Raw genomic sequence first — 15551 nt, forward strand, 5'->3', positions numbered from 1 at the left:
CTGGCTAGGGCAATCAGGCAGGGGAGGAAATAAAAAGGCATTCAATTAGGAAAAGAGGAAGTCAAATTGTCCCTGTTTGCAGATGACATGATTGTATATCTAGAAAACCTCATTGTCTCAGCCCAAAATCTCCTTGAGCTGATAAGCAACTTCAGCAAAGTCTCAGGATACAAAATCGATGTGCAAAAATCACAAGCATTCTTATACACCAATAACAGACAAACAGAGAGCCAAATCATGAGTGAACTCCCATTCACAATTGCTTCAAAGAGAATAAAATACCTAGGAATCCAACTTACAAGGGATGTGAAGGACCTCTTCAAGGAGAACTACAAACCACTGCTCAGTGAAATAAAAGAGGATACAAACAAATGGAGGAACATTCCATGCTCATGGGTAGGAAGAATCGATATTGTGAAAATGGCCATACTGCCCAAGGTAATTTATAGATTCAATGCCATCCCCATCAAGCTACCAATGACTTTCTTCATAGAATTGGAAAAAACTACTTTCAAGTTCATATGGAACCAAAAAAGAGCCCGCATTGCCAAGGCAATCCTAAGCCAAAAGAACAAAGCTGGAGGCATCACGCTACCCGATTTCAAACTATACTGCAAGGCTATGGTAACCAAAACAGCATGGTACGGTACCAAAACAGAGATATAGACCAATGGAACAGAATAGAGCCCTCAGAAATAATGCTGCATATCTACAACTATCTGATCTTTGACAAACCTGACAAAAACAAGCAATGGGGAAAGGATTCCCTATTTAATAAATGGTGCTGGGAAAACTGGCTAGCCATATGTAGAAAGCTGAAACTGGATCCCTTCCTTACACCTTATACAAAAATTAATTCAAGATGGATTAAAGACTTACATGTTAGACCTAAAACCATAAAAACCCTAGAAGAAAACCTAGGCAATACCATTCAGGACATAGGCATGGGTAAGGACTTCATGTCTAAAACACAAAAAGCAATGGCAACAAAAGCCAAAATTGACAAATGGGATCTAATTAAACTAAAGAGCTTCTGCACAGCAAAAGAAACTACCATTACAGTGAACAGGCAACCTACAGAATGGGAGAAAATTTTTGCCACCCACTCATCTGACAAAGGGCTAATATCCAGAACCTACAATGAACTCAAACCAATTTACAAGAAAAAAACAAACAACCCCATCAAAAAGTGGGCAAAGGATATGAACAGACACTTCTCAAAAGAAGATATTTATGCAGCCAAAAAACACATGACAAAATGTTCATCATCACTGGCCATCAGAGAAATGCAAATCAAAACCACAATGACATACCATCTCACACCAGTTAGAATGGCGATCATTAAAAAGTCAGGAAACAACAGGTGTTGGAGAGGATGTGGAGAAATAGGAACACTTTTACACTGTTGGTGGGACTGTAAACTAGTTCAACCATTGTGGAAGTCAGTGTGGCGATTCCTCAGGGATCTAGAACTAGAAATACCATTTGACCGAGCCATCCCATTACTGGGTATATACCCAAAGGATTATAAATCATGCTGCTATAAAGACACATGCACACGTATGTTTATTGCGGCACTATTCACAATAGCAAAGGCTTGGAACCAACCCAAATGTCCAACAATGATAGACTGGATTAAGAAAATGTGGCACATATACACCATGGAATACTATGCAGCCATAAAAAAGGATGAGTTCATGTCCTTTGTAGGGATATGGATAAAGCTGGAAACCATCATTCTCAGCAAACTATCGCAAGGACAAAAAACCAAACACCGCATGTTCTCACTCATAGGTGGGAATTGAACAATGAGAACACATGGACACAGGAAGGGGAACATCACACACCAAGGCCTGTTGTGGGGTGGGGGGAGGGGGTAGGGATAGCATTAGGAGATATACCTAATGCTAAATGATGAGTTAATGGGTGCAGCACACCAACATGGCACATGTATACATATGTAACAAACCTGCACGTTGTGCACATGTACCCTAAAACTAAAGTATAATGATAATAAAATAAAAAATAAATAAAAAAATAAATCAGAAGTAAAAGTAGAAATTCTATGCTGACAGCAAGTACTGGTCAGGAGGATAACGTGCAAATGTGGAACCATGAGGAATTTTTTTTAATCTTAAAATTAAGTCAAAGCATTCAAATATGGGACAGCCCTCCATACAAATGCCATCTGAAAGTTGTATCGATCCCATCACAAGCAAATAGGAATTTCAGTTCACATTACTAGCTGTTAGATTTTATGACTTGCATCTCCACCTAATGAGGACAACAGGTTTCTAGGAATATAAAAGGATATATAAAGGAGAAATAGATGAGGTCGGTCGCAGTGGCTCACGCCTGTAATCCCAGCACTTTAGGAGGCCAAGGCGGGTGGATCACCTGAGGTCAGGAGTTCAAGACCAGCCTGGCCAAACATGGCAAAACCCCATCTCTACTAAAAATACAAAAATCAGCAAAGTGTGGTGGCACACGCTTATAATCCCAACTACTCAGGAGGCTGAGGCAGGAGAATCACTTGAACCCGGGAGGCAGAGGTTGCAGTGAGCCGAGATTGTGCCACTGCACTCCAGCCTGGACAACAGAGCAAGACTCCATCTCAAAAAAAAAAGGAGAAATAGGTGAAGCAAATTGATCACAAAACCACTACATCATCTTACGAACTTTCTCCTGCCTCATTTACTCAGACAAGTATGGCAGTTTTAATTACTTATGATGGTAGACTAGTAAGTGGCACTACCACCTCATTAAAAAATGATGAAGTCTTAGCAACACTTTGGCATTCAGTTATTCTTTACAAAAAAAAATAGTCAATGATTTGAGAAATTAGTGAGTTGTAAGAATGGGAATGAAATATTAAGGAAGTACTAAAGAACTCAACTTTTAACCTGACCTTTGGTATGAAAGAGATCTTTTAGTTGGAGGTAATTTCTTGATTATTCCAAGCTGATCACATTTTCATTAGTGTTTATTATATAGAAACATCTTATGGGTCAGTCATGGGGAAACACTCGATTCATTCTAACTCAGAGCTCATGTGAAGTCTATGAAATTATAACTGCCAAATAAATCAACAAGCCAAGTGTCCTAAGCTTTTCTGAGAAGTTTTATACCAATCAAATGTATAAGTAAATAATAAATAAAATTTTGTTAAAAGCAGAGCAAATTCCCAGTCTGTGGTTTGAGCTTACAAAATTTAATTAACCATGTTTACTTTGTTTCCAATTTTTCCCATTAAAAAAGTTCAAACTTGGAGGGAAAACTGGTATAGCTTTTTCAGAGACCAATTTAGTAGTATGTACCGAATTTTTAATTTAATTCATCCATTTACATAGCAACTCAAATTTCTAGATATTAGAGAAATAATCACACATATGAGGAGAGACAGATAAATATATTCATAGTAACACAACAAAAAACAGAAGTAGCCTTAAAAAACCACTGACAGGGGAATGGTTAAATAATTTCAGTTATAGCCATACTATAGAATCAACATAGCTTTAAAAATAATGAAGTCAACGGATATATTCTAACATGAAAAAAAGTCTTTAAAATCCACTTAAATGGAAAAACCAATATGTATCTGTGGTATGATTCAGTTAAAAAATACATAAAATTACAGGCTGAATTCAATTGTACATAAAAATTCTGGAAGGATAGCCCTTAATCTGACTGGGATAGGGCTTGACATGGTAAAGACTGATTTTCATTTACCATGAAGTATACCATTTACTGGTATATTTCTTTTTTATTTTTTGAGACAGGGTCTCACTCCAGCCCAGGCTGGAGTGCAGTGTCAAGATCACGGCTCACTGCAGCCTTGACCTCCTGGGGTCAAGCAATTCTCCTGCCTCAGCCTCCAGAGTTGGGATGACAGGTGTACTATCACGCCTGGCTAATTTTTAATTTTTTTTTTTTAGAGAAGGGTGTGTCACCATGTTGCCCAGACTGGTTTTGAACTCCTGCACTCAAACAATCCTCCTGTCTCAGCCTCCCAAGTACCTGGAACTGCAGGTATGCACCACTACATCCAGCTGATTTTTATTTTTTGTAGAGACGGAGGTCTTGCCATGTTACCCAGGCTGAGAGCAAACTCCTGGGTTCCAGCAATCCTCCCACCTCAGCTCGCCAAAGTGATTACAGGCATGAGCCACTGTCCCTGGCCCCTAGTAGACTTCTTTATTGTTTAAATTTTGACATAGTGATACATTCATTCATTCTTTGTGTAATTTTTAAAAATCAAAGAATTAACAAGAAGAACAAAGGCATTTCTTTGAAGTCAAGCATAAAAAGGCCTCACAAACCTTGTATAATATGTAAAAATTCACAGATAAACTTCAAAACCATCACATCATCCCCCATGATACTTAGGAAATACTGCCCTTGGAATCCTACCTGCTTATAAGAGGATGATATTTCAAAATTTATATGGAAAATTATGTGACACAGTAAAATGCCAGAGATTTCATCTACCCCAAAAGGAAAGCTGGCAGATTATATTTTATTTGAACATCAACAGGAGAACGTGTTCTGCTAACATCCAGCTAATGAATTATTTCAGTTATAAATGGGAGATTAGGACACATCGTCTGAGAGGCCCTGATAGAACAATGCCTTCTAATTCAGCTGAAAAACTGGCTGGATTTGAAAAATTAAACTGACTTCAAAGTAATCAAGCTGGAGTCCATCAAATCAAGCAGCTCAAAATCATAATAATTATTAATTTGTTAATCTTAGTGCTTTCAAATACATCACAATCTTCATTACATTTAAGAGCATTAAATGCTGGCGATGTTAAAGCTCTTAAAATAGTATTTTTGGAAGGTAGAAAAGTAATAAAACATAATATGTCCTTAATAAAATAGAAAACCAAATTATAAAGAATGTTAAAAAAAAATTATCTCAGTTGAAATCAGGTAAGTAATGCAAGCCCTCAGCAAACCCTCCAGCTGGATTTAGTTTCCACAGGGACTCTCCCAAAGTTGGGTCCTTTATAGCTGAGGGCCTTAAGTTAAAGAAACATAAGGCAGGTGCAGTGGCTCACGCCTGTAATCCCAGCACTTTGGGAGGCTGAGGCAGGCTGAGGTCAGGAGTTTGAGACCAGCATGGGCAACATGGTGAAACCCTGTCTCTACTAAAAATACAAAAATTAGCCAGCCATGGTGGCACACACCTGTAGTCACAGCTACTCGGGATCGGCCTGAACCTAGGAGATGGAGGTTGCAGGGAACCGAGATGGCACCACTGCACTCCCTCCTGGGCAACACAGCAAGACTCTGTCTCAAAAAAAAAAAAAAAAGAAAAGAAAAGAAAAGAAAAGAAAAGAAAAGAAAAGAAAAGAAAAGAAAGAAAAAAACAAAATCTGGCAGGGAACAATGGCTCACACCTCTAATCCCAGTACTTTGGGAGGCTGAGGTGGGAGGATCACTTGAGGTCAGGAGTTTGAGACCACCCTGGGCAATATAGCAAGACTCTATCTCTACAAAAAAAATGTAAAAATTATTTGGGGGTGGTGGTGCATGCCAGTAGTCCCAGCTACTTGGAGGCTGAAGCAGGGGGATCACTTGAGCACAGGAATTCAAGGTTGCAGTGAGCTATGATCACACCACTGCACTCCAGCAAGACTTTGTCTCAAGAAAAAAAAAAAAAGTTTCTACCCTGGTGTCTAATATTCTTTATGGTACTTCCTAGAGGAGGACAGGTAACCAATCTGTCTCGATTTGCCTGGGACCTGTCCAGTTTACCACTGAAAAATCTCATATCAAGGAAACTCCCTCAATCCTAGGCAACTCAGGACAGTTAGTCACTTCCTGGACACACTCCTATCAAAGAAGAAAAATGTTCAGGACCTTCAATCGCCTCAGCATGGGCACAAGAAGCATGCAATGATGCTCAGCCTGGTCTAGTCCATGTCATATAAGTGTACAACGAAGGCTGGAAATCTCTTGATTTTAGTCTCCTGATTGGAAAATAGAGGAACCTCAGAAACATGCTACATGCTATGCAAAAGATGCCAGACAAAAAAAGAGAACATAGTGTGCAATTCAATTTATATGACATCTCTAAACTGGAAAAACTAACCTGCAGTGATAGAAATCAGGTCAGTGTTTTTTGGGGGTGGAGAGTTGGGGGTAAACTTATAGAGGGGAACCAGGGAACTTTCTGGAGTAAGGGAAATGTTCTATATCTTAATTGGGATGGTGATTACATGATACACTTGTCAGAACTCACCAACTGCACACTTAAAATGTGTGCATTTTAAGTAAACTTAACCTTTAAAGTGTTGATTTTAAAAAGAGATGTGAGATCCTCCATCACAAAAAAAGATTCAGGACAGATTAAGCAATATCTTTTAGGGATGTTGTTGGTGGGATTTCTGAGTTAGATATAGGCTGGAGGCATATCAAAGATCTATGGTCATTTTCTTTATTTTTATTTATTTTATTTTTTTTTGAGACAGAGTTTTGCTTTTATTGCCCAGGCTGGTATGTAGCGTCACAATCTTGGCTCACTGCAACCTCCGACTCCCGGGTTCAAGCAGTTCTCCTGCCTCAGCCTCCCAACTAACTGGGATTACAGGCACTCACCACCATGCCCATCTAGTTTTTGTATTTTTAGTAGAGATGGGGTTTCGCCATGTCGGCCAGGCTGGTCTCGAACCCCTGACCTCAGGTGATCCACCCACCTTGGCCTCCCAAAGTGCTAGGATTACAGGCATGAGCCACTGCACCCGGCCTGATCTGTGGTCATTTTCAACTCTCATTTATAGGATTCTAAAAGGGTACCACATTACTCCACTCCCTTATCTAAAATAAATTTAAAATTCATCGGAATTTGCGCAGTCCTCCATCACTGGAAAATGTACAGATTCCTTCTCTGGAAATATCTACAGAAAAGTACAGCTAATGTTCCCCCATCTCGTGTTGTTTTGTTGCTGTTTTAACTATGAACTCATCTGGCCAGGCGCAGTGGCTCACGCCTGTAATCCCAGCACTTTGGGAGGCCAAGGCGGGTAGATCACGAGGTCAAGAGATTGAGACCATCCTGGCTAACACGGTGAAACCCTGTCTATACTAAAAATACAAAAAATTAGCCGGGCGTGGGGGTGGGCGCCTGTAATCCCAGCTACTCAGGAGGCTGAGGCAGGAGAATGGCGTGAACCCATGAGGCAGAGCTTGCAGTGAGCGGAGATTGCACCACTGCACTGCAACCTGGGCGACAAAGCAAGACTCTATCTCAAAAAAAAACTATGAACTAATCAAATACTAGAAGACAAGACACACAGTAGAAAAGGAGGTGGCACAGATGTCAGTGCCTTTGAATAATGCAATAGAGCAGCCCAACATCAATAGCTTCTAGCACAGAGATAATCCAAGCTGTGGGAACTTAATCTAATAAAGACGTGTGAAGTGGCTTTGGGTCAGGAGGTGGACTCCATTCTGATCTGGAGGCCTTATTTACTTATTTCAAGGAAGTGTCCGAGAGTTGACTAGATCCTAGGGAATAGGCTTCCAGGATGGAAAGGTGCAAGTACCAGGGAGGGGACCAGAGGACCCAAAGAGATGTCCTTTGATGCATCCAGTGACCCTTCCAAGGGATGCAGTCCTTGCATCTTTGATTGTTAGAGTGTTAGTTTGCCCTGATCCAAGGAAATGATCACTTTTCAGTTCCTCACATCTTCTGTGATTCTAATGCTGCCCAGCGGATTGGTATGCACTGCAAATAGCTGGCATCCGGGCCAGTGTCGCCAGGCAGCCCCGAGATACGAGTGTAGCACCCACGGGGGAGGAGCAGCTGCCTACTGGTGATGATTGTGAGACAGGAAAGCAGCTCAACCCTTAAACAGTCCATAGAGATGTTTGCACTGAACATTTCTCAAATGAAAAGCCAGAAGTCTCCCACTCAATACACATTTGGCAAGGGATGAGACTCATGGGCCTTTGGGTGTGTGCGTGTGTGTATGTCACCACGTGCCAAATGTCTGCTGGTTCCTATTAGCCAGTAACACAGCCCTTTGCATTGCACCGATAGAGCCAAACATCTTCCCAGAATTATTTCCCGGTTGGGAAATGGAAAGTTATTGGGTTGACTCTTCCATCTGATGGTATGTAATGAAGTCAAGTGCAGAGCTGAGTTCCTGGCCCAGTAAAACAGCAGAGCCAATTCTCTCCTCTGCAACCTGAAAGCAGAGCTGGTACGCGGGGGCCCCGACACAGTGCCGTCTGCCCAGGCCAGACCCTCCAGGCAGGCTGCCTGTTCCTGATCACCACCCCTAACAGCCACTCACTCGGGTTTCCTACCATACCATCAAGTCTCCTCTGTCTAATAATGAGCTGGAGAAAGCCACTGGGTGTTATGGTCTGGGCCATTCAGATGCCAAACCTTGAAAATAAATCCTCCCCCAGTAACTTGGAGCTAGTGCTCAAGAAAAATAATGGCACCACAGAGATATTGTTGAGCTTGCATGAAAGGAATTAGAGGATTCGAATTGGTGAATGACGTTATGAGAAAAATAGCAAATTCACTGATCCAAGGTACATACAAAAATTAAGATCGAATAACACAAAATCAGGATGGAGGGGTGAGACAGGGCAATGCTGAAGTCGTTTTAATCCACAGCACAGCTGGAACGAGCCCAAAATGAACCAGGGAGTCTTAGTTTTATTTTCCATTAATCTGCTCCCTAGCAGACCTGCCGAAAAGGATGTGCTGGTTTCAACTTTATTGAATGCCTCTATCTCAAAAGGAAAAATACATGGCACCATTAGTTCCTAAGAAAATAGATTCTGAATTTTTTAAAAAATCTTCATTTGGATTTAAAATGACAATATGGGCCGGGCGCCGTGGCTCATGCCTGTAATCCCAGCACTTTGGGAGGCCAAGGTGGGCGATCGCCTGAGGTCAGGAGCTCGAGACCAGCCTGGCCGACGTGGTGAAACCCCATGTCTACTAAAAATACAAAATTTAGCCAGGTGTGGGTGACACATGCCTGTAATCCCAGCTACTCGGAGGCTGAGGCACGAGAATCACTTGAACCCGGGAGGTGGAGGTTGCAGTGAGCTGAGATGGTGCCATTGCACCCCGGCCTGGGCAAAAAGAATAAAAAAATAAAAAATAAAAATAATAATGATTATCTGCCAAACCTAGAGGGATTCATCTACAACATGGTCTTAGGACCAGCTCCAAATCAAGTACCTGGGAATTTCACTGGGCAGCGCCAGAAAACTCTGACACTCAAAGTCTCTTCACTGTACTTGCCCAGGGGTTCACCATTCACAGCTCAGAACAGGCATTTGACAGTTCCTGAGTTTTCATTCACAGGTTGCACATTGAGAGTCACGTTTCCTCATGCACATCACACAAGCAATGCAAACCACTTGACAGAGTTAACATATGAACACTGATTAAATAACAAGGCTTTGTATTTACCGAACACACATTTTCATCTTCTTTAGTCTAAAGAACTGGGACGGAAAATCCTCAATGTAAGTAAAACTCACGGGCTTTGAAATCAACATGATCAAGTTAGTTGTTTTAATAAGGCCTCACATATCTTCAAAGACATTAAATACAGGGTGAAGGAAACCAAAAGTGAAGCATTGGGAATTAATAGTAAGTCAAAGCAAAAGCAGAAAAAGGCCTCCAAGACAAGACTCAGCAATGACATTACAGCTAGAATTGGAATTTGATCCATTCAATTCATTCTTCAACTACTGAGCCACCAAGGAGGCAAGATCTAAAATGACTGGGCTCCTTCAACAGTCATCAGCCTAGCTGCAGGTACAGCACAGGGAAATGCTTAGGCCTGGGCTGTGATTTTTGCCCTGCGTCTGACTAGATCCACTGGTATGAAGCCTTTCCAGCTAACTACTAGGAAGTACTCTTTATTCAAGCGAAAAGCTCTCATATCAGTCATTGCATCTCTGCTTTGCCATCTTTCGTTGTTGTCATTATTTTTGTTTGAGACGGAGTCTCACTCTGTTGCCCAGGCTGGACTGCAGTGGCACAATCTTGGCTTACTGCAACCTCTGCCTCCTGGGTTCAAATGATTCTCCTGCTTCACCCTCCTGAGCAGCTGGGATTACAGGTGTGCACAGCCATACCTGGCTAATTTTTGTATTTTTAGTCGAAATGGAGTTTTGCCATTTTGGCCAGGCTGGTCTCAAACTCCTGGCCTCAAGTGATCTGCCCACCTTGGCCTCCCAAAGTGCTGGGATTACAGGCATGAGCCACTGCACCTGGACTGCTTTGCCATCTTAAGAGACCCTGGGCACGAAGGCATTGCAGTAATGGGTCCATGCATAAGAAAATGAAAAAGCACACACACGCAAACACACAAAATTTCACTTTCTAGGTATACAAGACCATGATAGTTGTGTTCATTTCATTTTTTTATTTATTCACTTCTTTTTCTTCCTACCTGTCCCTTTCACATATATTTATTTTCAAAAACAAAAACAAGTGCTAGCACTTTGTTAAAGACTAAATGTTTGTGTCCCCTGAAAATTCACAAGCTGTAGCCCTAATGTCTTTGTACTGAGAGGGAGAGTCTTTGGGAGGTAATTAGGTTTCAATGAGGTCATGACACTGGAGCCCTTATGATAGGATTAGTGCTCTTCTAACAAGAGGAAGAGACTAGAGCTCTCGCGGGCGCTTGCTTGCTCACTCACTCTCTTTCTCCCTCTCTCTAACTCTCCCTCTCTCTTGCTCACTCTGCCATGTAAGGACACACCAAGAAGGTGGCTGTCTGCAAACCAAGAAGCCAGCTCTACCAGACATCAGATTTGCAGACACCTTGATTGGACTATCCCTACCGCCAAAACTGAGAAATAAGTGTGTCTTTAAGCCACTCATCTGGAGTAACTTGTTATAGCAGCCCAAACTGATGAAGACACACTCATATCTTGGAAACATTATTCAACAACTCTCTTCTCCTCCTCTGCCATCTCTGTCCTTCTCTAGTCACTCTAGCAAATGTTCTTACTGCACCAACTAAGTGGGAATTTAAGTGAGCAGTGTGCCAAGGATGCTGGATGAAGCTATCACAGTGCTTTCTGCCATAATAGTGCATCAAAATAATATATATAAAATGAATAACTGCAACAAATATAATAAAGATACATATACCATAAGTGCATTTCACCCTCCAAAATGAGCTAACTAGAATAATTGGATATAAAGATGAACCCAATTTTGACTTATTATCTGTAAGTATCTCTCCTTTGCTGGGGCTCAGAAAATGATACCCGAAGGTTTGGCACTCTGGTATGCTGAACACTTCAAACTAAAATAGGAAGGCCTTAGAAGCTACCTCAGAACCAAAGACTCTAATCTTCTCTGTCCCCCCTTCACCTCCACCCCTAGTGCAGGGAGGGGCTTCTTATCTGACTAAGGAAACTTATTTCCAAAAGAAATACAATTGTCTTAAGATTCCCCTCCGTAGGAATCTCCTTGAATAACCAGGAAAGATTAACCACAAAGAAGAGATTAAAAGTCCATTACCAAGCCCAGATAGGTTTTGTAATCTATTTTTCTGAGGGCAACTCCAAGAGATTGCCTGGGAGACTTTATCTGCATAATAAAACAAACTTTGTTCACAGTGAACTTCTGTCCCTCACTTTTCCACCACCTCCCCCAGAGCTCAGAGGAACTCTGTCCCAGGCCATTGTTCTTTCAGCTCATTCATTCCTCCTAAATATCATTTACTACCCCTCTAAAAACTTACCTACAGCCCCTCACCCGTCTCTGCCCTATGAAGAGAGTATTTAAGCTTCAACCATCTGGCCTTTCTTTCAGTCTCATATCTATGGGATTCCCTTGTCTATATACATGTTAATAAATTTACCATGGCTTTGTTCCCCCTATTAATCTGTCTGTTGTCCATCATTCAACAAACCCTCTGTGAGCAGAGAGAATGCTTTTCCGTCTCCCCTACACCTTCAAATAGCATAAAGTTCTGTGGTTATTAGCTCAAATTTAACAATCTAATCTCCCTTAATTTTGTGATAATCTTCCTTCTTTTATTTCCAAACAACACACTGCCTTATTTCCTTCTCTGTTTATTGAAAAACTCCCAAGAGTTGATTTGGACACCTAAACTCACAGGCAGGGTAAGGAGAGCACTGAGCTCAGTGCCTGGCTCATTATGTTAATCATTCTTCAATATCCGAGCTAAATGCTAGTTCATCTCTTCCCCCATCACCAAACCCCACTAAATGAACCATAAAGAAAAAAAAAAAAAAGACCAGGTGCTCACATCTGTAATCCTAGCACTTTGGGAGGCCGAGGTGAGCAGATCACCTGAGTCCAGGAGTTCAAGACCAGCCTGGCCAACATGGTGAAACCCCATCTCCACAAAAAATACAAAAATTAGCCAGGTGTGGTGGCATGTGCCTGTAGGCCCAGTTACTTAGGAGGCTGAGGCAGAAGAATCACTTGAACCCAGGAGGCGGAGCTTGCAGTGAGCCAAGATCACGTCACTGCACTCCAGCCTGGGCAACACAGTGAGACTCAGCCTCAAAAAAATAAATAAATGAATGAATAAACCTACAAGACAAATAATTAGAGAAAAGTCTGAATCAGATGAGGGACTTAAATTCCTTTTTGAAAGATGTGGAGCTGGTGGATCCAGTGGAGGAGCTGCTTTGGAGGAGAAGGGAGCCAAGAGAACCCAGGGGACACTTGAAAAGTACAGGACCAGACACTGACAGGGATTATGAAGGAGGGGTAGAGGCGAAAATATCGGGATTTAATGGAAAATCTAATTACAGAGCAGTCAAGTACCAGGTCCCCACCCTCATACATGTAGCCTGTGATCAATACACTCCCAGCCAGGTGGCAGATTTATTCTCCCCATAGTTTTGAGATAAAAATCTTCAGACTTGGTTTCATCCAGCATAATAAAGGGTAGAGAGAGATCCTGAACTATAAATAGGAGGATAGAGGGAAAATAGGATTAAAGCCCCAGGACCTATCCCCATCAGCTCCCAGAGTATTAACAGCCAGGCTTATGTTACTCAAGCGCTTCCCTTCAGAAACTGAGCAGCCCACAGAAATGACCCGCATTAACTGTACTAATATTTAATGGTCCCCCAAGGGAAAAGCGAGTTTAATCAGCCTCTCCCTAGAAGCCACATGTCTATAAGCTTCTCTCCCTCAGAACTCCCAAACAGCTTTTTTAGTGCCTTACTCTAAAATAAAAACAATCAAAAATCATTAGTCAATGTAAGGTAAACCTCCAACACAAATTACAAAGAATAAACAAAAGTAGAACTATTAAAAAGCAAGATTTAAGTATTAAAATTTATTTAATCAAAGAAATGTTGCATTATTGCATCCACAAAACAAAAACAATCAAAGAAACAAAATTAAGAGCAATATAACAAAATGTTTAAGTGTAACAGAGGAAACAGAAAATAAAATGGAAACCTGGAAAGCAGAATAAAATGGCAAAGTATGGAAAATATTTGTAATAATTAATGCAGAGAATTAATCCAAGAAAGTGGATATCCACGTAGTAGTCATTTTAAGAATAAAATCACACAGGTGGACGTGATTCAGAAAATAGTATGGGCCAGGCGCAGTGGCTCACACCTGTAATCCCAGCACTTTGGGAGGTGGAGGCAGGCAGATCACTTGAGGCCAGGAGTTTGAGACCAGCCTGGCCAAAATACAAAAATTAGCCAGATATGGTGGCACACGCCTGTAATCCCAGCGCTTTGGGAGGCCAAGGCGGGAGAATCACTTGAGGCCAGGAGTTCAAGACCAGCCTGGCCAACATGGATAAACCCCATCTCTACTAAAAATACAAAAATTAGACAGGTGTGGGGATGCACGATTGTGATCCCAGCACTTTGAGAGGCCAAGGCAGGAGGATCACTTGAGGTCAGGAGTTCAAGACAAACCTGGCCAACATGGTGAAACCCAGTCTCTACTAAAAATACAAAAATTAGCTGGGTGTGGTGGCGCATGCCTGTAATCCCAGCTACTCTGGAGGCTGAGGCAGGAGAATCACTTGAACTCAGGAGGCAGAGGTTGCAGTGAGCTGAGATCGCACCACTGCACTCCAGCCTGGGCGACAACAAAAAAAAAAAAAAGAAAAAATAGTTCTGAGAGAAGAGGATGTTTGGCCTCAAATTCCAATCTTCCTTTATTACTCTACTTGGGAAATAGTTAGAACAGGGGTCCCCAACCCCAAGGCCATAGGCCGGTATACATCCATAGCCTGTTAGGAACCCAGCCAGACAGTAGGAGGTGAGTGGTGGGAGTGAGAGAAACTTCATCTGTATTTACAGCCACTCCCCAGCACTGGCATTACCATCTGAGCTCTGCCTCCTGTCAGATCAGCAGCAGCATTAGATTCTCACAGGAGCATGCACCCTACTGTGAACTGCGCATGCGAGGGATCCAGGTTGCACACTCCTTATGAGAACCTGATGCCTGATGAACTGTCACTGTCTCCCATCACCCCCAGATGGGACCGTCTAGTTGCAGGAAAATAAACTCAGGGTTCCACTGATTCTACATTATGGTGAGTTGTATCATTATTTCATTATATATTACAATGTAATCATAACAGATATAAAGTGCACAATACATGTAATGCCCTTGAATCATCCCGAGACCATCTTCCCCTCCCCGCCCCACAGTCTGTGGAAAAATTGTTGTTAGTGAAACTAGTCCCTACTGCCAAAAAGGTTGGGGAATGCTGAATTAGAAGATGAGCTACAGCCACTCAGTGGAGCAAATCAAGAGAGAGGAAAATGTGGGAACTGGGAAACAGGGACTCCATTGTAAAGCAGCAAAAAGTAAAATAAAATAAATCCTTAGGATATCTGAAGCTCCACGATGAGAATATTCGGCAGGGTTAGGGAACAACAAGTCCAGTTTAAAGAAGGAGGAGGGGTGGGGGCTTCAAGAAGCCTGAATAAGAAGCATCTGGTACTCGCCTCCTCCACCAAGAACCAAAATAGCAAGTAGATAATCACACTTCGAATAGATCATCTAGGAGAGAACAGAGAAGTGACAGGAAACGTCTAAGGCAAGGAAGGAGAAGGAAGGCAGGCAGCCTGCGCAGCCAGCATCAGCTGGAAGCCCAGAGAGGCTCCCCAGTGCAAGGAAGGAGTTGCGAAGAGACCCCCAGGGGTCCACATTCCCACTCTGAACTCCCGCAATCCTAACCACGGGACAGCACCTCACCCTCAGTGCCCTGATACTAACACTGGGAGCTGCCTGGAGACTGTGCGACCACACTGTCTCAGAGAGGGAGCTCATACCAGGATCTAACCCATGCCCAAACCTAAGTGGCTACAGCAATGCACCATTTTGAGCCCCCCAGCCCCCAGCAGACTGCATCCTACACTGGAACCCAACAGCCCCTGCAGTTCCTTATTTGTGGCACCCCAGTGATATCCCCCTTGCTGGCTGCTGCCCTGGGGCCAAAGCGTGAGCCACAGACAATGATCCCACTGGCCCCACCACCACCACCGCTGAACCACAGCAGAGCCTCCATGCACTTTCACCCAACTGGAGGACAA

General features: G+C 42.4%; 1 protein-coding gene across 6 annotated transcripts in view; it reads right to left on the reverse strand.

Annotated features, from left to right (window-relative positions):
- Positions 1-15551, reverse strand: part of FUT10 (fucosyltransferase 10) — a 114857-nt gene that overhangs the window by 36899 nt on the left and 62407 nt on the right. The window lies entirely within an intron of this gene.

This window comes from Symphalangus syndactylus, chromosome 10, assembly GCF_028878055.3.
Source record: "Symphalangus syndactylus isolate Jambi chromosome 10, NHGRI_mSymSyn1-v2.1_pri, whole genome shotgun sequence".
NCBI lineage: Eukaryota > Metazoa > Chordata > Mammalia > Primates > Hylobatidae > Symphalangus > Symphalangus syndactylus.